The sequence below is a fragment of the Tursiops truncatus genome, chromosome 9 (assembly GCF_011762595.2).
Source record: "Tursiops truncatus isolate mTurTru1 chromosome 9, mTurTru1.mat.Y, whole genome shotgun sequence".
NCBI classification, from domain to species: domain Eukaryota; kingdom Metazoa; phylum Chordata; class Mammalia; order Artiodactyla; family Delphinidae; genus Tursiops; species Tursiops truncatus.
This window is the reverse complement of record NC_047042.1, coordinates 103,033,603-103,056,184: the sequence shown is the minus strand read 5'-3', so window position 1 is coordinate 103,056,184 and position 22,582 is coordinate 103,033,603. Positions and strand designations below refer to the sequence as shown.

At 54.0% G+C, this 22,582-nt stretch overlaps 1 pseudogene; it reads right to left on the bottom strand.

The window, feature by feature from the left end:
• Positions 1–18,332: 18,332 nt before the first annotated feature.
• On the bottom strand, positions 18,333–19,320 carry LOC101327177 (actin-related protein 3-like; annotated as a pseudogene).
• Between the last annotated feature and the right edge of the window lie 3,262 nt (positions 19,321–22,582).

Here is a 22,582-nt window from a genome sequence, read left to right as displayed (position 1 = left end):
TGGAAAATAGAAGGGCGGTTGCCAGGGGCTGGGGGAGGGGGGTGGGGAGGTGTTGTTTGATGGGCACAATGGTTTAATGTCTGCAAGATGAAAAAGTTCTGGAGATCTGTCCAACAACGTGCTAAACACCCTTAACCCCACCGGACTCCACACGTAAAATGGTTAAGGTTGAAAATTTTATGTTGTATTCTTACCACAATTCAAAAATTGTTTTAAAAGAAGCATGTTCCTTAAATATTACCACTAACTATAATGTGAGTTCAGTATGACACAACCTGTAATGCAGGCCACGGGCCTGCAGGCTCAGACAGGCGTTACGAAGTCCATGACTCAGTATTTTATCTGCGGTCACTGCAGAGACAAGAAAACACGATAACAAGGGATCGGAGGCTGTGGGTAATGTGTCTGACTGCAGATCAGGAGAAAGCAGTAATATTCCCTTCTCTTCTCAAATGTCACCAAAAGAAATATTTTTGTCTCACTTTCCCAATTTCCAAATCTGCTATGAAGAAACCAGCTCTAAGACCCTTCTCTCTGCTACACAGTAAAGCGGAGACGACTCATTATAGTTTCAGCAAGAAGTCCTCTGGACAGATGGCTTCACCATTTTAATTAAGCATATCTATTAGACTGTTGGAGTTAATACATGTGACATGACAGACGTTTTCTGTGCTCATTTAGAATTTTTAGTCATTTACTGTCTACGTGGTGTCAGAATCGGGGCCCCTTGTGAATTTTATTCTGTTCAGTTTAGCAGTTTATTCATATTTTGTCATTTTAGAGTTATTTCTGAGCAGTCTTCAAGCAGAATGTGTAAAAAGAATATTTTAAAGAAGTAAAAAGTGCCTTTCTGTAGGCATGAGGACTAATTTTAGTTGGGATGAACCACGGAGTCAACACTAACCCAGTTGTGATGTTTTCTGAGCCTGGCTGCCGTTCCGCATGGGGTCTTCTCCGCACATTTTCTTGCCAGACTTAAGTCCTTGTTTGCGATTACATGTCCTGAGCATCTGAGCGGTCCCCACCCCGGCCCCACTACACAGGATGCTGCCCTCACTCTCCTACACCCTTTGTTGGAAGCTCCAAGGTCTCTGGTCCCCTGACATGAAGCCCAGGCTACCAGGCTCAGTGTCCCAGCTCAGCAAGGGTTTGGCTGTAATCAAGCCAATGAGCCCCAAACCCCCAAACTGACCGAGAAGCGTCCTCGCTCCGTCACACTCCTCTGCACACCACACTGGGGGGCTTCTGTGCCCCCCTTCGATCCTCTCACATCCTCTTCACCCCTTCTAATGCTCATCGAAGCCCAGGTGATGTGCTCCTATGTACCTGCCCAAGAGAAATGGAAATGCGTCCACACAAAGACTCGTACATGAATGTTCACAGCATCTGATACAACAGCCGCAAGTTGGAAACGATCCACGTGCCCATCCCCTGATGCACGGATGGGTAAAATGAGCACCTGCATACAGTGCATCCCTATTCAGCATAAAAAAGAATAAACCGCTGATACTACTTCACGGGGGGACCTCAGAAGCACTGTGCTGAGTGAGAGAAGCCAGGCACAGAGATCACAGACCAAATGAGCCCATTTAACTGGACGCCCAGAAAAGGCAGATAGAGAGACAGAGAGCAGATTAGAGGTTGCAGGGGGGCAGGGGTGGGATGCGGAGTGACTTCAAACGGGCACGGGGGATATTTGGGGCAGATGGAGTAAATGTTCTAAAACTGAATTGTGGTAACGGCGCACAACGCTGAAGTGTCACACGCCGTTGACCTGTGCACTCGGAGTGCGTTCTATGCGTGTAACTTACACTTAGATAAAGTCGCTTAAAAATGTTTTCAAACTTAGCTCACATCCTCCTTCCCATGCAGCCACCCTGCCTCGGTGAACGCGAAGCCCTCAGGGATCACACCTTGTTGACACGGCCGTGGAGTTTATCCTCATTTGTGCTGGCCTCGAGCTTTGAGAAGCTTATTTCCAGCCCAATACCGTATGCTAACACATATATATGGAACTTAAGAAAAAAAAAATGTCTTGAAGAACCTAGGGGTAAGACAGGAGTAAAGACACAGACCTACCAGAGAACGGGCTTGAGGATATGGGGAGGGGGAAGGGTAAGCTGTGACAGGGCGAGAGAGAGGCATGGACATGTATACACTACCAAACGTAAGGTAGATAGCTAGTGGGAAGCAGCCGCATAGCACGGGGAGATCAGCTCGGTGCTCTGTGACCGCCTGGAGGGGTGGGATAGGGAGGGTGGGAGGGAGGGAGACACAAGAGGGAAGAGATATGGGAACTTATGTATATGTATTACTGATTCACTTTATTATAAAGCAGAAACTAACACACAATTGTAAAGCAGTTATACTCCAATAAAGATGTAAAAAAAAAAAAAAATCCTTTGAGAACCCCGGGTATCTGACCTGAGTATTTGATTTCATCGCAGTTCGCTGGGCCCCTTGTCTGGGGTCAAGGCCCTCCAGAGTTCGACCCCAGGAGACCTTCCCACGCTGGTCTTGGGTGACAGAGAGCTCCGCCCAGGTAGGCGGGCCCCGGCTTTCTCTCCGCATCCAGTGTGAAGGCAGGTGTCCTGAAGCCCAGATGAAACCCCTGCCACCCCTTCCTTAGTGTCCAGCCCAGCACCCACCTGCCGCCAGCTTCTGGGAACAGTCTTCTCACGGGACTCCGTCCCACGTGCTCACGTACAACAGTGGATCGAACCGTGCTCTGTCTTTCTTTGCATTCCCACCCCCACCTGGCGGAGGGCCCAGCGAATAAGGGAATCCCAATAAATAAGCAACTGATGGCACAGTTGCTAGGCAGCCCCTTGGACCAGCACTTGGTCGGCAGGCATCCCCATCCCAAGGCTTGGACCCTGGAGGTCAACTCCACCGTCCCCACCACCGGCCTGAACTTCTCTGTGTGATGCCCTCGACGTGGCTCGCCTGCCCTGAGCACCTCCACGGGTGTGAAACTTGCTACATGTGGAGCAGCCCCTGCAGATTTGGAGCGCTCCTGCCGAGAGAAAGTTCTCCCCGACCTCGAGCCCACTTTGCTCCTAACCTCCGCCTGCTGGGCAGCTCTGCCCTTGAAGGCCACACAGTAGGAGCTCACCCCAACTTCCTGGAGAGGACTTCCAGCCCCACAGCTCTCCTTGCTTCAGTGTAAACGTTTACATGCCTGGCCCCCCTGCCCTCACCTGGCTAGGTGAGCACCGCTGTCCACGTGGCTCAAATGAAGATGCTCGTCCTGGAGCACTTTGTCGCCTGTGGCCTGACTCGTCAGAACAGAGCGGGTTATTGACCACCATGTGCCATCCTGCAGCCTAAGAGCGAATTATCTTTCTGGAGGTGGTACCACACGGCTGGGTCCGTGATCTCCATCACCTAACACTCTCACCGCTTTGCCACCCTTGCTATTTAGCTCCAGTACTCGTAGAGTCGGAACTCCGGGAATTTCCCAAATTCCAATTTTTCAGAATTTCCCCTGCATCCCTTCATGCACCCCTCAAGAGGTTTGTTCCTTTGTCCCAACCTCATGAGTTCTCATCTTTCCCTTTGTGATGGTGGCATCCTGAATCTGTCCTCTCCTAGCTCTGTGTTACTCCACATTTAGGGAGTAACAGGTCCTGACTCCCCAGGTGCTGGATTTGGGTACAAATACCGAGAATCGGGTCTCCATGGACTTCAACCAATGGACTGCTATGTGTCTCATGAGAAGAAGCCTGGGACAGGTGAGGTTTTCCATCCCCCATGCTCCAGCCATCCATGGCGCGTCCATGTGGTGCTCTGTGATGCCAACAGAGCAGACTCACACACGGGTCAGGCGCCGACTCCAGCCGGGACTCTCACCACAGATGGGGGCTTGAACAACAGAAATTTCTCTCTCCCAGTCCTGGAGTCTCGAGATCAAGGTGTAGGCAGGGCTGGCTCCTCCTGAGGCCTCTCTCCTTGGCGTGTAGACAGCCATCTTCTCCCCGTGTCCTCACATGGGGGTCCCTCTGTGTCTGTGTCCTGATCACCTCCTCTTATAAGGACACCAGTCACCCTGGATCAGGGCCCACCCGTAGGCCTCATTGTACCTTAATTACCTCTTGTGAGGCCCCAGCTCCAAAACATAGTCACATTCTGAAGTCCTGCCTATTAGGGCTTCAGTGACTGAATTTAGGGGGACACAGCTCAGCCCATAACAACTGGTAAAGACACATCGGTCATTCTTGAGAAACTGCCCACCTTATCCAGTGCACTGATCTGGGCTATCCTACAAACCACGTGTATCTATTTTCTCCATAAATATATGTGTTTGTTCGAATTTGTTTTTTAAAAGAATGTGAGAAAAATCTAGGTACAGTATGTCCACAGTCTTAACCTGATCAAATAATCCTTTTCTAAAAATCATTAGGTAGATTGAGTAGTTGATTAGATAATTACTTTTACACTTGTGATGGAAATCTGGCCTAACAAACACCAAGTTTAACCTATATACACGATGTGAAATGGAAAACTATTGTGTCCAGAAGAATAGCTTAATTTTCTACTAAATATAGGTACAGAGATTATGATAGCTATGCCCTTGCCAGGTACAAATGGCCCCAGGTTTTATGATAAAATACATTTTCCTATAAATCACATCAGACAAGTGGCTATGAGCCTGCGCTTCTGAGGTCAGGTTCTAGAATATTCTGGGCATCAGTCGTGGGAAAAAATAGAGAGAAATAAAGACTGCTTCTTAGATAGAATAAGGAAAGAAGCAAGGAAGGAAGGAAGGAAGGAAGGAAGGAAGGAAGGGAGAGAGAGAGAAAACCAGAGCTTTCAAAGGCTGAGGAGGACAAACAGGGACTTCAGGGCTCAGGAGATGCTTGGGCTGTGGCTTCCCTGCTGACCTGTGTGGTCTGCACGCAGCCGCTCGGCCACTGACGGAGGGGCCCTCTCCTTGGGGCTGCCTGCATGACTACGGGACTTAGAAAGCCTCGGGGGCTGGGACAAGCCTCTTCCTCATTCTGCTTTGCAGAATTTCGTCCCTAGTCGTTGGTTTTCTCACCTGAGAGAGACATTCCACTCAACATCCTGGCGGGAATTGTGCATCTGACCTCAGCCTTGGAGGGGACGCCCTGGGTGGCTGAGGAAACAGGCTTGTGTCCCCAGCTTAGGCTGAGGAAAGAAAAAAAAGAGGTGAGATCTCAGCTCGGGAGCTTGGATACTTTCCAGCAATGACTTGCAGAAATGAAGCTCACACAGATCTATACTACTCACCCAGAAAGCCTAAAGGCACCTGCTCTGTCCCACATCTAGAATATCTGAGGCCAGCCCATCCTAGCAGAAGAGCCAGGCGTGGAAACCGCAGCTCCTGCTTCGTGCCGCTGGCCAGCATCCTCGACAGCGCTGGAAATGATGGATCCCGTCCTGTCTTTGCAGAACTCACAGCCGGGGCAGTGAGACAAATTAAATATCACGTTTGATTTACGTTTGGGTATGATGGTCGCACACAACTGATAAGGGATGTAGGGAAAGACCAGATTTGAGAGTAGGGTAAGTGTAGTCCAAGACCCGGCCAAGGGGTGGTGATCAAAAAATTGTTTCTTCCAATTTTTTCTAAGCAGACTCAATACTGTGAGTGTCCAAGGGGCTGAGTGTTCCAGGCGAGACTGGACAAGCAGACGTGTCAGGCGGCCCCCGTTTGGTCTCCTGTTACATTAGGATGAGACGAGCCTGCTTCCAGAGCTGAGTAAGCACAGATGACTGTCACCGGGGACAAGTCTGGGTCACCCACCAAGGGCCGAGGCATAACAGAGCACCCATGACATCGGTTCCGCTTTGAATGAGGTAGGGAACCCCAAAAGACACACGGCCTCACAGAACCAGTTGCAGCACCATCTGAAAAGGAAAAGGAAAACCAGAATTTCTTCTTGAGAAATTAGTCCCAAAAGGGAGGGAAAATGGACTAAAATGCAAAAAGAGAAACCAGAATTAAGTCCTTTGAGGTTTTCATGAAAAAATAAAGGGGACCGTCAAAAGTAACCATTTTAATATGACTTAAATGCTTTGTCGCAGCTCTTTCACGTGGACCACGCCATTGTGTCGTCGGAGCCCCAGAGGGAGGCCAGACATCTACTCTCCATTTGGTAACTGAGGACAGCCTGACCTAGGTCACCAGGCTCAGCAAAAGCAGACCTACAGGATGGACCAGGATCCAGACCCAAAGGTCTTTCTAGAAAGATTTTAGACATGTTTTATAAGACAGAGAAAGAGCATAGAAACAAACTAAGCTCGAGCTGTCCTTCGAATAGGGAAGAAAGGGCTTTACAGAGTATTTCAAAGATGATGTGCAAAGAGGTCAGAGAAAGATACCACCTGTAACTTGAAACCAGCTCCCCCTTGCTTAGAAAGAGCAGGGGACTCAACACTGGCCCTGCAGAGAAGAAGACATCCACCCCCCACCGCCTCCAAGTCCCAGAGAAACCAGGGTCCTGGGTAGAAAGTCAGTAGCTGAATCCACCGTGGTTACTACGTCCCAGGTGCCCAGAGTCGTGCAAGCATTGTCTCGTTGAACTGTCACAGCAAATACGAGGGGCGCCACTTTACAGATGGTATCCGAGTTTTAGGCACGTTAACCTGCCCACTGTCACACAGTTCTGAGACGTGGAGCTGGGCTTTGAACCCAGGCAGCTCCCGGGTGGAGGACGTCCCACCAGAGAGACTGGACGCCCGAGGGTCAAGCTGGGCCTGGGAAGAGGGTGTCAGGCCCCTCTATAGCTTTCAGGTGTGATGACCAGCCAGGCTAAACAGTAATAGAAGGTCACAGGTAACAACACGTGAATGTGGGGGATGAAAGGGTCCCACCAGCGGCCTCAACCCCAGGATCAAGTTCTCACGCGATACCTGGTCCTCGGCCAGAGTTCTGTGGGTGGATGGCCTTCCTGACTCCCCTCCGTCCTCCCCGCCCACATCCCCGCCTTCTGCCATGTCACCTTGAACTCCTGTCACTAAAGGGGTTGAGTCTATCTCCCCATCTCTCGAGTCTGACATCAGCATCAGGACGTGCTTTGACGAATATAGTGGTTCTCAAAACGTGGCCCATGGATCCAGGAGGGTCCCCAGGTCCCCTTTAGGGGGTCAATGGTGTAAAACCTTTTTTCTAATAAATCTAAGATGTTTCGTGCCGTTTTCACTGTCTTGAAGTTTTGATATTGTGTAGCTGGCTTTGGGTCAGGGTTCCCAGGTCAGAATATCAAAAGAAGTGGGGACCCAGGCTGACCCAGTGGCGGACGGACAGCTTCTTGACATCTAAGCCCTGAACGGTTTGAAACCTGCACCCCACCGCCGGGACGGAGGCCTAGATGAAAGCACCGCCATTCCACGGACTCACCTTTCAGACAGGTGTACCTGGTGCCCAGCCTTCACCTGAGCTGCTAAGTGGGTCCATCACAGCCACGCCCCCCACCCCCAGCAGCCGAGGGCAGGGAAGCCGAGGGGAATCTTTAACTGTCTCCCCTTGGCCCCGCTGCTCTTGGTGACGAGACGCCAACCTGCGAGCGGCTCAGGACCACTCAGGACACCCAGGGCACCGTGCTGCCTGTGTTCCCTGTTCCCCAGCAGCCCCTCCCGCCTGCCGGCCGAGGGGCTGCTCTGTCTCTGGACACAGCGGGCAGCACCGACAGGAAGGCCTGCTCGGCCCCTCCCAACCCAAAGCTCCGACGCAGAGAGCCACCCCCTCTGAGAGCCCCCCCGCCCAGGTGGAGCGACCCTCAGAGGAGCAGAGGCCCAGCACGCCGCACGGGAGGACATCACTGGTGGGCGGGGGGAGGCGGGCACCCGGAGGGATGGCCGGAGCTCAGGACCCCCTCCCCAGGGGAGCGCCCAGGCGCTGGTGCAGCGGGCTTCTGAGTTTCCAAGGACAGCTTGTGGGAGCAAAGGGCAAAGTCAGGGCAAAGTCATAAGCAGAGGGCCAGCAGACTAAGGCCCCCCGCACCTGTCTGCCAGGTGATTAAGGATATCAGCGCTCAACTCTAACGTAGAAGTTGCTCGTCTAAATCACCCACGATCCGGGTAGTTCATAAGTATGTGGCTCACATAAGGCACCCACGGGTCCGCGTGGAGAAGAGGGGAGTCGAGGTATGTTTAAGGACTTTCACGGCTGTGACGTGCATGTACTTGCCTGGACAAGTCCACATTCACCAACACCTCAACTGACCGCACCGCAGCTAGCCGCCTGTCGCTCAGCTGCCTTTGGTCACTACCAAGGTCACCTGTCCTGTGGCATGAAGAGGGTTGCAACCAGACCCACGGGTTCAGGCAGGCTGGAGTCCCCAGGCCACTAAGTAAGTCTGTGTGGACTGCAGCCCCTCCCAGTGTCCACAGGGGCTGACGGGGGCGGCCAGCCACGCGGGGCCACAGCCGGGAGTGTGAGATGCAGACCTGGGTCCACTGTAGCCCAAGCCTCTGGGAAGGTAAAGCCCCAGGTCAAGTCAGGTCCAAGCCCCTGGTCAGCGGGAGGCCCAGCAGCTGCACAGACCTCACCTATGGGAACGGAGGCCCTGGGACAGGCCAGACACCAGGAAACCGGGCACCAGCATGGGCGCAGGAGCCCCGGCTGCCTGTTAACCAGCTCTGGCTGCAGGGGCCCTTCTCGGCAAGGCCGCTCACAGATGCACTGCTGGCAGGACGGATCCCCGGGTGACCGGCCCTTTCTGCCCCCTCCCGCTGTCCCACAGGTCCCTGGGCTGCCTGCCACAGCTGCTCTGGTCCAAACTCTTCCCACCTCGGTTCACCCATTTCCCCTTCTCTCCCCAGTCTCTCTCTAAGATGTCTGAAGAGAAATTATCCAGTAAATATTTGTGAACAGAGCACTGTTCTGGGTACTGGGATACAACCGTGACCAAAACAGATAAAATCCTTGCCAGTCTGGAGTGTCCATGCTAGTGAGAGGTGGAAGATAAACACTGACAAAGAGGCCGTGTGGTCCGTGGGGGACGCCAGGAGCGCAGAGGAGGCAGGACGGGAGGTGAAGGGCTGGCCTCTCACTGCGAGGCTGCACAGAGTCTCGAGGAAGGAGGCTAGGAGGTCAGGAAGCAAGCCAGACAACACCTGAGACCCGCTTCCCAGGAGGAGGACACAGCACGTGCAAAGGCCCCCGGGCCAGAACGTGCCAGTTTGGCCAAGATACTGAGAAGGACATTGTGGCTGGATGGAGGGAAGAGGATGGAACGGGTGTGGACAGAGAAGGAGGTGGGCCATGCAGGGTCTGAAGGTCACTGTGGGGACTTCGGCGTTGACCCTGAGTGAGATGGGAGCCTCTGGAGGGTTCTGGGGCTGGGAGAGACCTGGGACTGAGGTTGTAACAGGATCACTCTGGTGGCTGTGCTGGGAGAGCCTGCAAGGGGCACTTCCTCACCTGGGGCACTTTCTCCGTCAAGATCACTGCCAAGGCCCCTTAGCCTCCTAGATCTTACAGCTGTTGCTACCAACAGTCCCTCCTCAGCAGGAGGGCGTGATGGGTGACACCTGAGGGCCTCAGTCTCCTGCACTCACCCTGCACGGGGAGAGGCCCATGGGGACAAGGCAGCGATTGAGGTTCCAGAGGTGAAACACCAAGCCCTGGAGCACCTGGGACCCCAGTCAGACGTGAGCGTGTGCATGCCTGTGTGAGTGCACGTGTGTGTGTGTGTGTGAGTGTGTGTGAAGAGAGCTGCCCACCTCCTGCTCCGGGATCTGCAGGTCCCCCTCCCTGTGGCTTTGCTGTGTGACCTGACACAGGCTCCAGCCGCCTCTGATGTGCGGGTACCCTCAGACACCAGCGGGGCGTCCAGACGTGAGCAAGGCAGGAACTCCACTCTTCTTGGCCAGTGGGAGGCTCCCCAGGTCACCTGTGCACTGGGGCCAGTCCCGGGCCAGACACAGAGCTTTCCTCCCAGCCTCCATCCTGCACCCGGCCAGGTGCCCATCCTGGCCCACCTATCCCCAAGCCAACCTGCACGGGGCCAGCCCCAGGACTGTCCTGGCCCATAGCTGCAAGGCCCAGGAAGTGGGCACCCACCGGGTGGCGTCGGGCAAGGACCCTGGAGCCCCGGCTGCCTTCAGCCGTCTCCTCACCGGCCCCAGGACACAGTCACTCCTGCTGACCCTACAACACGACACGTGCCCGAGCCGCCGAGGGTCCCGCCCCGACTGCCTGTGCTTCCCAAAAAGAGAAGGGACGGGGCAGCCACCGCAGCCTCCCGCTTGCTCCCTTGGCTCCCACCCTGACTCAGCCGAGCCTCAGTCATCTCACCCGTAAACTGGGCGTTGAGAATGGGACCCGCCCACCCGGAAGTGCGCTTGAGGTTAGATGAGCGAACATGCGTAGACCACGTAGGAGAGAGCGCGGCAGGCACCACTCCTGCCGTACCAGCGTCTCTGCTGTCATTATTGTCATTAGCCGTCACTCAGGAAGAAGCCCGCAGAGACTGGGTGGAGGTGGCGGTGGCCGTGGCATCAGGGGACACGGGAGGGAGGCTTCGGAACAGCAGAGAGCCGAGGGTGTTGCCTGCAGCGGGAGTGGGACCCCGGAAAGTAGCAAGGCAGGAGGACCCCTGGAAGGAGACGCAGTCCAGGGTGGGAGCCCACAGGGGCCACGGTGAGGGTGCCTCCAGGGCCCCCAGCTCCTCCTCTCCCGAGCTGTGCCACCGTGAGCAGGCCCCGAACTTCTCTGAGTCCTGGTGTCCCCGAGAAGGCCTGGCCATCACAGCTCTGCCCCCCAGCTGCCCGGGCGTCAGGGAGGCCTCTGGTCCCTCCGAGCTCAGTGCTGGCAGGATGCACAGCCCGCCCACACGAGGCCACCCCAAGCTGTGATTTGAGAGCAACTAGCGGCCCGCTGGGCCCTTCATCCCCTTCATCCTCTCTTTTTTTTTTTTTTGCGGTACGCGGGCCTCTCACTGTTGTGGCCTCTCCCGTTGCGGAGCACAGCCTCCGGATGCGCAGACTCAGTGGCCATGGCTCATGGGCCCAGCTGCTCCGCGGCACGTGGGATCTTCCCAGACCGGGGCACGAACCCGCGTCCCCTGCATCGGCAGGCAGACTCTCAACCACTGTGCCACCAGGGAAGCCCATCCTCTCTATCTTTAAAATCCCACCATTATAGCTTTATTCCTTTAGACCCACCTGAACAATTTGTCAGGTTGCCTAAACATCCCTAAATGCATCCAACATTGAACCCAGCACAGCCCCCCAAGCCCCTGGCCTCCCACCTGCCCCTGGTCCCTTACCCTGCTTGGACACACCACCACCCGCCCTGTGGTCCAGCTGGAAGCTCTTTCCCTGCTGCCTCCTGCCCCCAATCCATCCAGCTCAGCCAGTCTCACCCCCACCTGGACCCAGGGTGTCCCCTCTCATCAGAGACCCCCAAGAACCCTTTTCCTGTTGGCTTAGCCCACACAAAACTGGCATTTGTCCCAAGCCCAGAAAAAGCAGAGAAGACTATGTGGGTTTCCCACTCACACCGTCCCGAGTTCCCAGCGGTCAGGTTACCGGGCAAGCAGAGGGTCGGGCTCCAGCCTGTACGGCCACCCTCCCAGCAACACCCAACCCCCAGAACCCTCCAGGCTGGGAATCTTGGGTGGGGCTCGCAGTGTTAGCCCTCTGCCCACCCACACACCTTCTCTCTTCTCCCCCTCAACCTCGAGACTCAGAAACCCTTTCTCAACCAAACCTCGTCCACATTAAGTGGCACCCTGCTCCTAGGAGTGACCTGGGAAAAACACCACACTTACCACCTCGACTTCCGTTCACGTGTCTCCCTCCACGGCCCTTCTAGTCCTACGACTCAGAGGTCAGGGCCGAGGTTTCCATATCCCAGTTCGTACAGCCTAGCAGCCCTCGGTTGATATTTACTGGATGAATCAGGGGGAATGTGAGCTGGAGCTCATTCATACTAGCATGTAAATGACTGATACCCATCCTTTCCTGAGAAACGCTCCTGATACGGGGGAGGAGGGGGAAAACCCCAGCGTGGCGTGCGAGCGGCGAGCAGGGAGCAGCCCCACCCAGAGAGGGACGGCGAGGCCAGCTTCATTCTGGCGCCCCAACAGCTCAGTCAGTGCAGGGGATTATGGACACTTGCGGAGCGGGTGGGGAAGCTGGGCAGCTTGAGAAGTCAGACTGTCTACGTACAGAAGCCCAGATGTGTCGGGGAGATTCTCACTGCTGCTTGGACCGGCCTCCCGGGACAGTGGCACCCGGTGACCCTGGCAATTCACGCAGACTAATTCACAAAGAGCAGTGAACTTACAGGACCATCTTCTTAAACCATTCTGATTGCTGTGAGCATGAAAGTACAACTCAGAGGCTGAGCCTGTGCTGCTCTCCCCGGAAGGATGGGGACCTGCCTGGGAGGTCACAGCCTCGATCCCTCCTGTGGTGACAGGACAGGAAGAAATCAGCCTGTCCCCCTCCTCACGCTGGGCAGACCTCAAGCCCTGGGCTCCAGACCCTCAGGAGTGGTTTGTTTCCTTGCTGTCCAGTCCTGTCCACCTGGAGGCAGGGCCTGTGCCCAGAGCTCGCCGGCCAGCACCCCCCCCAGCCCCCGCCAACCCCGACTCAGGCTCTGCTGCCCAAAGGCCAGCCCAGGAGGCGCCCTGCTCCTTCCTCGCTTCACAGCTCTGGGCACGAGGCTCTTTCTGGTCGTCTTCCCTCCGTCCTTGCAGCACCATCTTCCCTCCTGCCGGTCCCCGCTCCCCAGGCGTCTGTCCCCACCTCCTCACAGACCCCACCGCAGCATCCGTGTGCCCTGCCTCCCCGCCCTAAGAGGCCTTCCCCCAAATAGTCAGGTGCTCCCGGGAGCCCAGTGTTCTAGAGTCTGGGGGACGGCATGGAGATGGCACTAAGAGCGTTGTTCTTGGAAGCTGGGCTGTCCCTCTGTGAGCTGGAATTCTACAACCGCGGGATGCCAGAAGGACAGACGGATACAGATGACACGTCGTTGAACAGGACAGTCAGATGCCGTGAGGCCGTCTGCGAGGTGTGGCGGTCACTTGGCAAAATCATACTTTGTTTACCTCTATTCATGTAATAAAGTTCATCAAAATGCACTAAACTGCAGACAACTGTGCTACTTAAAATTGTTTCTAATAAACCAGAATTACGATAGATCTGAATGTTGCATAGTATTCAATCTGGTCAAAATCAGTCAAGTCCAGTGAAACTTCTGATGAGGGGGAAAGAGAAGGAGGCTATGGAAGGTACAATAGAGTCTAATAAAGCAGAGATGTCACAATGGGGGAAGCCACAGACGCTGGAATGTATTTTTCTCAAAGCCGGGTTAGGAAAGGATTCGAACGCAGGCGCACACGTGCACACACACGCGGGCAGTCTCTTCACACCGCCCCTTGGTGACTGTCCCCTGACATGAAAACACTACTTGGCACATTTAACCCCTCCCCAGTTATGGGGAAATAAGTCCCTGGAAATTAAAATTCGCACAGCAGATAAATGAACCTCTGCCAATTATCTTATTTGCTTAACAAGACAAGCTCCCTCTTTTACGGAAATGGCCGTCTACGGATGAGCCATAACGATCTGTGTGGCTTTCTTGGGGGGATGGGGAGAATAATACAGTCCCTGGGTGATCTCAGGGAACGCCCTGGGTCTGGGTGATGCCCTGAGGCGTTTGAAATGGGAGAGCCCTCGGGAAGACAAGGGGTGTGCTTAGGGGTAGGGCTGCTGAGATGGGAGGGGTAAAAACAGGGGCCCCCAGGGCTTTCCTGGTGGCGCAGTGGTTGGGAGTCTGCCTGCCAATGCAGGGGACACGGGTTCGAGCCCTGGTCTGGGAGGATCCCACATGCCGCAGAGCAACTGGGCCCGTGAGCCACAACTACTGAGCCTGCGTGTCTGGAGCCTGTGCTCCGCAACAAGAGAGGCCGCGATAGTGAGAGGCCCGCGCACCGCGATGAAGAGTGGCCCCCGCTTGCCACAACTAGAGAAAGCCCTCGCACAGAAACAAAGACCCAACACAGCAAAAATAAATAAATTAATTAATAAACTCCTACCCCCAACATCTAAAAAAAAACCCAAAAAAACAGGGTCCCCCAGATGAGGCAGAGCCCATCCCGTCAGGTCCCTCCCAGTGAGACGCTGTCCTTTCAGTTCCACCAGAACTGCCCTCCTACAGGGACGGCCTTGTTCAGCCCGAGAGCACTGATCTCCCAAGCACGGATCTCCCACCGATCAGTGGCACCTCTCTGAGGCCAGCGGGGCTGGTGGCCAGCTCTGGGTGTGAGACGCAGAGGCTGTGGTAGGAGCCGGGGCTGCTGGCTGGCCACCAGGACCTGGAAGAGGTGAGGAAATTCACCACCCAGCCCGGCCAGCCTGCACCCCCGTCCCTGAGGTCGACGTCACCAGAGCTCTGCCAGGCATGGCTGAGGCCCCGAGAGCCCCACCCCCTTAATAGCAGGAAGGGGGTTTGCTGTGTGCCCAAGGTCCAGTGCAATTACTCCCCCTGAGATGCCAGTGTTTACATGCTGCGTGGTGCTGTAACTCAGTTGGTATGCACCGCCTGGGTCACCTCCAGGCGAAGATTGTTTGTGTTTAGAAAGTGCCCGTGATTCCCCTGTTTGAAGGTGGATGAGTGGAAATCATCAGTTGTATTGGAAGATAAGCCGGCCACGTAGGGAACCCTCGGCTTTGAATAAACGTGGTGGCTGCCCTCCTTCCAAGCCAGGACCAGACACGCTGCACTGCTCTGGCCGTGTCACCCCACCCTCTGCTCTGCACTGTGCAATTCTGACCACTCGTGTCACACTGACCACACTCTGTCCCTCTTCTCTCAAGAGACCGTCTGCAATGAAAGGAGAAGAACTGGGCCCGGGGTCGGGGTCCTCACCCTGTGTGACCAGGCGTCCCCGCCCCTCCGCCCACGTCTGTGCAGAGTCCCCAGGATGCCCAGAGGAGGCCAGCTGTATGCAGATGCGTGAGGGCCGCCAGCCAGGCTAGGTGTGGGCTGGTCCACGGCGGCCCTAGGCGCCGTCAGCTGCGGGATGACTGCGCACCTGACCCCCTCTCTCTCTTCCTCTCCCTCCTGGAACACGTTTGACCGCGTCTGCAAAGGTTTGAATCCCATCTGTAAACCCTCCACACAGCTGCATCCCCGCGGCAGGTTCCCGTCCCCGTGGTTGCCGCGGGCAGTGGGCACCACACCTGGGGCCTGAGCAGTAGAGATGCAGGGCCGAGCTCCCCGCAAGACTCTGGGCAGAATTTCCTCACCTCTTGCAGCTCCTGGGGTGCCGCCGGCCTGTGCCTTCCCGGAGCTCCGCCCTGGTGTCACACGGCCTTCTCCTCTCCCTACGAGGCGTCATCCTAACCTCCTGATGACATCTGCAAACACCCTGTTTCCAAACAAGGTCACGTTCACGGGAACCGGGGGTTAGGACGTCAACATAGCTTTGGGAGGACACAGCTCAACCCACTACACCGAGGAATGGCTCCGGGGGCACCTGGGTTCCCACCCTGCAGCCCCATCACGGGAAACGGCAGCTCTGGGGGAGGGACAAGTGGTCCCCTTGCTTCGCTCCAAGCAGGAGGAAGCAGCGGTGACAGCAGCTCGTCCAGGGGCTCGGTTTCCTCATTTGTCCCCCATGTGTTTTCCCCTGTAAATGACAGAGGGATGATGAGAAGCAAACGAAGTAATTCTGGAAAAGGAAGCACAAAACTCCAGGTCAGTAACTTGTGAGGGGCTGGTCGGAGGGACCCGGCCGGTGTCCTTGCAGCTGTGGCCAGATATGGACGTGGGGAGGAGAGTGGGAAAGGCCGTGTCCCACTGCCCCCCGCCCAGGGCTCCCCACCCAAAGGTCCAACACTTCTCGGACAGGGTTCCAGCACATTCCACGGCCCGGAGGCTGGTCTCACTGAAAAGAAAATATACCCTGACTGACAACCTGAGTTTTGTGTGTACAGCTTCTTACAGGGGAAGTCATGCCATCCCTGGCCTGACAGTTCCCGAGTGGGCATGGAGCGTGGCGTCCGATGCCCACGTGGGCCTGCAGGGGGACGTACACCTCCCGGCACAGGGGCTGGGCCCGGGGCTAGTAAGGGTCCCTGAGTACCACCTGCTGGCTCGAGCAGGGCAGACGGAGGCAAAGGAAATGTGTGGGAAGAGTCTGGCCTCTTCCCTGGCCGCGGTTCTTCGTGTGCACATCTAGAAATGCGCTAGTTACACAGCCAAGTCCTAAAGTGGAAGCATCCTGTTCTCAAACTGAAGTAACTCTTCCGCGACTAAGGACCCTCATGAGGCCGGTCAGCTGGATGGAAGGCCACGGGGGCACCTGGCGCCTTTGAAGCAAGCCGTCAGCGAGGTGCGGGCCCTTCGGCCGGCACACCCTGCGGGCGCACCCGAGGAGAAAAGTTGGGGGCTGCTGCACAGAGGTGGGAGGTCCAGCCCAGGGCCAGATAGGGGGCCAAATAGGGGGCTGAACCTCGACCCTCTCGTCCCCGTCGGAGCAGCGAGGGGGCTCAGTGATGGTGAAAATGTCCTGGCTCTGAGACGTGCGTGGGTCTGCGGTCTCCGCCAGAGAGGAGCGCAGCGGTCAGCCCTTGGCCCCTCGTCCAGGCGGAGGTCTCGGACCACACACGTGGAGTCTTCCTTACATGGCACCGTGAACGGGGAGGTGGCAGCTGCGTGCCGGGGACTGTGCGCTATACAATCGCACTGGAAGCAAGTGTTTATTCCAGTAACACCTGCCACTGGCCTACAGTGCGGATAAGACTAGTGTGACACGCTGCAGATAAATGCAGTCACGTGTCACCTGTCGCCCTAGACCCTGTCCACACACGGGCCCTGCCGCCCCAGGCTGCAGGCGGAGCCCATCTGCCCCCTCCCCTGGCCTCCCAGCTGGAACCCCCATGCGGGCCTGAAACCCTCTGCAGCTCTCCCCAACAGCTGGCTGCTGAGGAAGATCAGAGGGGAACATACAGGGGAAAGAGCCGGGAAGCTGGGTGCAGCCCTGGGGGGAAGAGGGGAGGAGACGGGCGGACTCAGCCTGGCATCACAGTGGGCACCCAGAGGGCCCTCTGGCTAGCCACTCTCCTCCCCTGCTCAGCCAGCTCTGATTGCTTACTTTTTTAAAAAAGAAGTGCTTTAATATTTTAACTAGCTAAAGGTCTTTAAAAGACACATTTGTTGATAGTGGTACATCCACGTAACATAATACCAGGGAATAACCAAACCCTGTCATTTTGCGTGAAATCTGAAGTGGGGGATTGCAGGACAATGTACATTGTAGATTTTGTTACTTATGCTAAATAATATTTTATTTATATATAAATATACAATTAAATGTTATATATGTATATATACATATACATACATGTGTATGTACGTGCACGTGTGGTACGTACGTGCATGTCTTTCTGAATCCACTGGAAGTTCCAGGATGGAGAGGTCCGAGCTCTGTGAGATGGGAGCGGAGCGAGGGAAAGTTTCCACTTTTATGCCCCGTACTTTTTTTTTTTTTTTGAAGAAAATAGATTTACTAGTTAACTTATAAAGAGATTAAAGAGCTGAAAACAAGTATTAAAAAGAAATTTGTGCCTTTATTAGAATGGTGTTAGGCTTTCAATATACCAATTTGGGTAATGAAATTATTCATTTTTTAATAAGAAATGACACTACAGAACTGCAATACTGGTCAAACAGTCTTGTCTTTACTTTTCCTTTAAAGCGAGAAACAGAATGTGAGTGATCAGAAAGCACTAGCAGGCATCAGTTAATCCAAGATACTAGCTTCTTAGTTCCGAAGGCACTTGCAGAGAAAACCATTGCGGGACACAGGGTATGGGAGCACTTCCAATGACTGGAGTCCCGTGAGTGTGTGTGCACGCCAACCCTCATAGGCTACTTTTTGTATTTATCCTTTACTTGGTCACTTTTTTCCCCACAAATACTAGTTTTTCTTTGACTTTTTTTCCTCATAGTATAAAAAGTATGAACTATAAACAAGCTCTTGCACTGCACACTTCAGAGCGTACAATTCAAGCATTACAGAGCTATCGACATACCGATAAATCCCATCAAATCTTGGGTAATTCAACAATATACAAAATACCAGGGCACAGAAAGAACTAAAACCCACTTCTTTTTGATACACAGAAGATTCAAATATTCAATCTAAAGAAAAACACTTAATCATTTTGGCTCTCCTCTACATTCGCATGTCGATATGCTTATTAAAATATTCCTGTCTAATTATGTTTCGTCTTACTATTTCAAGTTAGGTTTACAACCTCAAACCAGCCATCCAGACAAAACAGGGAATCAGAAAGATTACTTCTCCCCCACCTCCCTAACCCCAATAACTAGGAAGCCAATTCTACGACATGACTCCAAACACTGGACTGTGATGACAAATGCTGGGTCTAATTTCTTGCTAATCCTTTTCGGTGTGGCATACTTGGTAGAACTCAGGTGTGGAAGCCAGCATGGATCCTCCAAACCAAACTGCACATCGCTGCATGTGGTGTGTAATGACTTGTACGTCAATAGGTTTGGCTTCAATCTACCACCACTCAACTCCTCACTTAATTTCAGCCTGGCATCTACAGTTCTTTTCAAATCTCTTTGCAAACAACGTCCGAAGTCCCTGAACATCGCTGAACCTCCAGAGAGGACAATATTCTTGTAGAGAGGACGTCTGACATCAATAGGATAATTCTGAATTACTTCATCTACAGCTTCTGAGATAGGCTGAGTAAAGTCTGGATTCGCAAACTCTGGACGAAAAGAAATTTCAGGTCCCAAGAACCTCTCATATCCAACATCAGTGGAAAATTCTCTCTTGGAGACAGCCTTGATTCCAGTATACTGTTTAATCCACTTTGATCCATCTGTATCATGCTTAAATTCTCTTACTAAATCTGGTCAGACATAACTATAGCGCTTCTCTACTGCCTTAGCAGTTTCCAAGGATTGCTCTGAAGGAATTCCTACTTCTCGATCTCTCAGCAATTGCTGAATAAAATAGGCTAGATCTCGTCCTGCGATTGGAATGTGCTTAATATAGCTGCCAATCACATACCCTTCAGCCACAGGGATGACATGAGTGACACCGTCTCCACTGTCTATCACCGTACTGGTCAACGTCCGTTCTCCTACTTGTCTGGAGGTCCCGGATGCAGCTACGGCAAGAACAGCCTATACGGCAATGTACTAGCCTGGAACATTGAAGTACTCAAACGGTATTTCACAGTATCCTCCCTGTTTTCTGGAGCACTCAGTGGAGGTTCAGTCAAAAGAAGATAATGGCCTTCAGGCTCCGCCCTTAAATATTGCAAGATCACTTGCCCCGTAAACCTTTCCATCAAGTCCCAATCTTCAACGATGCCATGGAGGACTGGCCGCTTTGTTGCATATGTAGGTTGTTCTGTTGCCTCATCACCAGTGAGGAAGTCTAGGTCATCAACACCTTTCATCACCCTCCTCTGAGCTCGATCACCCACTTCTGCTGACTCCTTAATAGCGATACAGGAAGGGATGATAACCTGTGGCTCCCTATTTCCGGCATATCCTAGTTTTGTACACCCCGTGCCACGGTCCACCCCACGGGCCGCCAGCCGTCTGGCCATCTTCCTCTTTGCCTGCGGCTGCCACCGTCTGCTCCGTGCCAGCTGGGGCCAGGGATGGGCGGCGAGAGGTAGACGCTACCTGACCAGCCTCGGCCGGGCTGCCCACTCCGTCGGAGGCGGGGGAGCCGGGAAGACAAAGCAGTAGTGAGAGAGCAGCAGCCTCCGTCAGCCGCTACCACGTCCTCAAGCCTGGCAGGCAGTCCCCGTGCTGCCCCCCGCGGCCTCCTCCCCGCTCTCTCCCCGCTCCTCACTCCTGTCCCCGCCCTACAACTTCTTCCCCTCCCGCCGCCTTTCCCCGGGAAGCCAAGGTGGCCTTCAATGGCGACGCCCCGGCCAGGCCAGCTATCCCCTGTACTTCTGCAGGGGCCTTGGTTCTATACTATGAGAATGTACTTCTTTGGTATTTTGTCATCAATAAAACGAATTTTGTGCCCCCCCAAATTACATCGATATTATTTCATATACATTATCTGAAAAAGAAAACCCCACGAGTGGCTGGTATAAGAGGAGCCTGAAAAGCTCACAGACTTGGAGTGGAAATTGGGAAGACCTGTGTGTAGAAAACGTCCGTGGCTTTCCCCCCCGCAATCCCATCCCTCAACTGATATCCTAGAAAAATTATCAATGTGCACAAAAGTTGTTGGCAAAAATGTTCTTCCCAGCATTGTCTGGGAATCTACATTTTCCTTTAGAGAAGGATGGACCCACAAAGGTTGGTGTCCTTGCCCCAGGGATCCCACTCCAGCAGGAACCAAAAGAAGAAGAACTAGAACTTCCTGACCCGAAATGGGCACCTGTTAAAACCACAGTGCTGAGGGGAGAAAGCAGGGAGAAGAGATCTGGGCAGGAACAGAATGATACCGCTTACATAGAAGTTTTTTAAAAACACGCAAAACACTACTGCCCATTATTTATAAACACGTTTGGACATAGTAAAATGATAAAGGCAGCCATAGGAATGACAAACCCAAATTCAGAATTTGTTCTCCGCTCAGAAAGGGATACCTTGGCACTTCCATTGTATCTGCAAAATTCACCTTCTTCGGCTGGGAAGGATGCTCTTTCTATTTTAGTTGTATTGTCGTGTCTGAAGTATTCTCTTCTTTTAAAAGTCCTTTCAAGACACAGGACTTATTTCAGTGATCACTTTGCAACATATATAAATGTCGAATCATTACGCTGAAATTAATGTAATGCTGCATGTATGTCAGTTATAATTCAATTTTTTTTAAAAAGGAATACCATTGACGAATTCATCCGGGGAGGGGCCCGGGGCTAGCATGCGCTGGGATGGAGTTGATACTGATGATGAAAGGTTTGGGTACAGACAGAGGTGATGGTCACACAATATTGTGATGTATTCCATGCTGCTGAGTTGTGCACTGCAAATGGTGAAGGTGATAAATACTGTGTGTGGACGTTTTTCCATCATAAACAAAGGAGACGCAGCTGTGCACTTAGGGATGCAAAGTCAGACGCACTCCCCGGTCTTAAGATTCAAAAAACAAAGTCCTAAAGACCCCACACTCTTCTGGAAGCTGAGACGGAGCATGGAAGCCTCTGCCTGCAGTGACAACCGGTAGACACAGGACCTCGAAGGCGTCCGCCCTGCCCGGCCCTGTGGCGTCCACTCTCTGAGGACACACATCTGGTTGCATCCAGAAACACACTGCCCATCACCAGCCCTGGGAAGGACTCCAAGCAGTGGTGAGCCCTCCCCATGTGGTCCTGGGTGGAGGTGACACTGGCCGGCTGCACCATCAATGTCACCAGCGTGTACCTCCCTCCCCACCCGGAAAGAGAAGCCTCTGGAACAGTCAGGCCACAAAGGAAGAAAGAGGCGGCTGGTGTGTGGGGTGGAGGGGCTCCTCCCTGAGCTGGAATCAGGAGCCAGGCTGGAAATCAGACGGGCGGAGGGATAAATAGGCAGGTCGCGTGGGGAGCTCCCGCACGGTGGCCTGAGAGCTGCCACCTAAGGGGCCGCCCCATCAGACCGTCCTCTTGGAGCCCAGACACTGGCACATCCCCAACAGGGCCCAGCTGCACACGTGCTCCAGCTGCCCGCTACCAAGCCCTACCTTTAAGTAACCGTGGGAATATTAATGCACTAACCCTCAAGAGAACACAGCAAGGTAGGTGTTAACACTTCCCCACTTTACAGATGAGGAAACCAAGGTCCCCCTCTAGTTTGTGGGGCTCGGGGATGTGAACCCTGACAGCTGCGTTGCAGAGCCCACACCTTTGACCACAGCCAGTGCTGGCTGTCCATAAAAATGTATGGAAATGTATGGAGCAAATTGTGGGTCGAGGCACCATTTCTCCCAAGTTCCCCATTTCTACAAAGATCAGCCTGAGAGAGGGACACACATTAGTTCTCTTCTCCCGTCACTTCCATTCTAACATGTATGTAATTCATGGGCAGTTAGCGTGCAGCCTCCCAGCAAGGCCACAGGAGAAGCCCTTAGATGCTGGAGGAGGGAGGGGGAGGGAGGGTTCAAAGGCAAGGAGGATCGCCCGGCGCCTGGGAACCATCCATGCGCTCAGGAGATGGAGGGTGTTCGTGGGAGGACGATGAAGGGCCTGATGGTCGCAGAGGGTCGGAGGGAAGAGGCAGCAGGTGACAGGGATCCCGGGACAATGGAAAGGACCACAGCCCTGCCCCGAAGGAGGCGTTTGGCGGATACTTGCTGAACAAAGGACTGTGTCTGGAAGCTTATGTCCAAGATCCGAGCACTCTTGGCATGAGAAGAGCACTAAACTAGCAACCAGAAAACTCAGTCCCTCGTGCCGGTGGGACAGTGACCAGTCGGGTCTCCAGGCCTCTCCGCATCGGGGTGCGGTGGAGTGTGGGGCTCACGAGGGCCCCTCTGACCCTGATGCTCGGCCTTCCTATGAGTCACTCGAGCCCCAGTGGTTCGTCAGCGGGGCTTCCGGGGAAGCCAGAGAACAATCAGAGGCGAAGGGAGAGACCAGGGCCCGCGGGGTCCGTGCCTGGAGG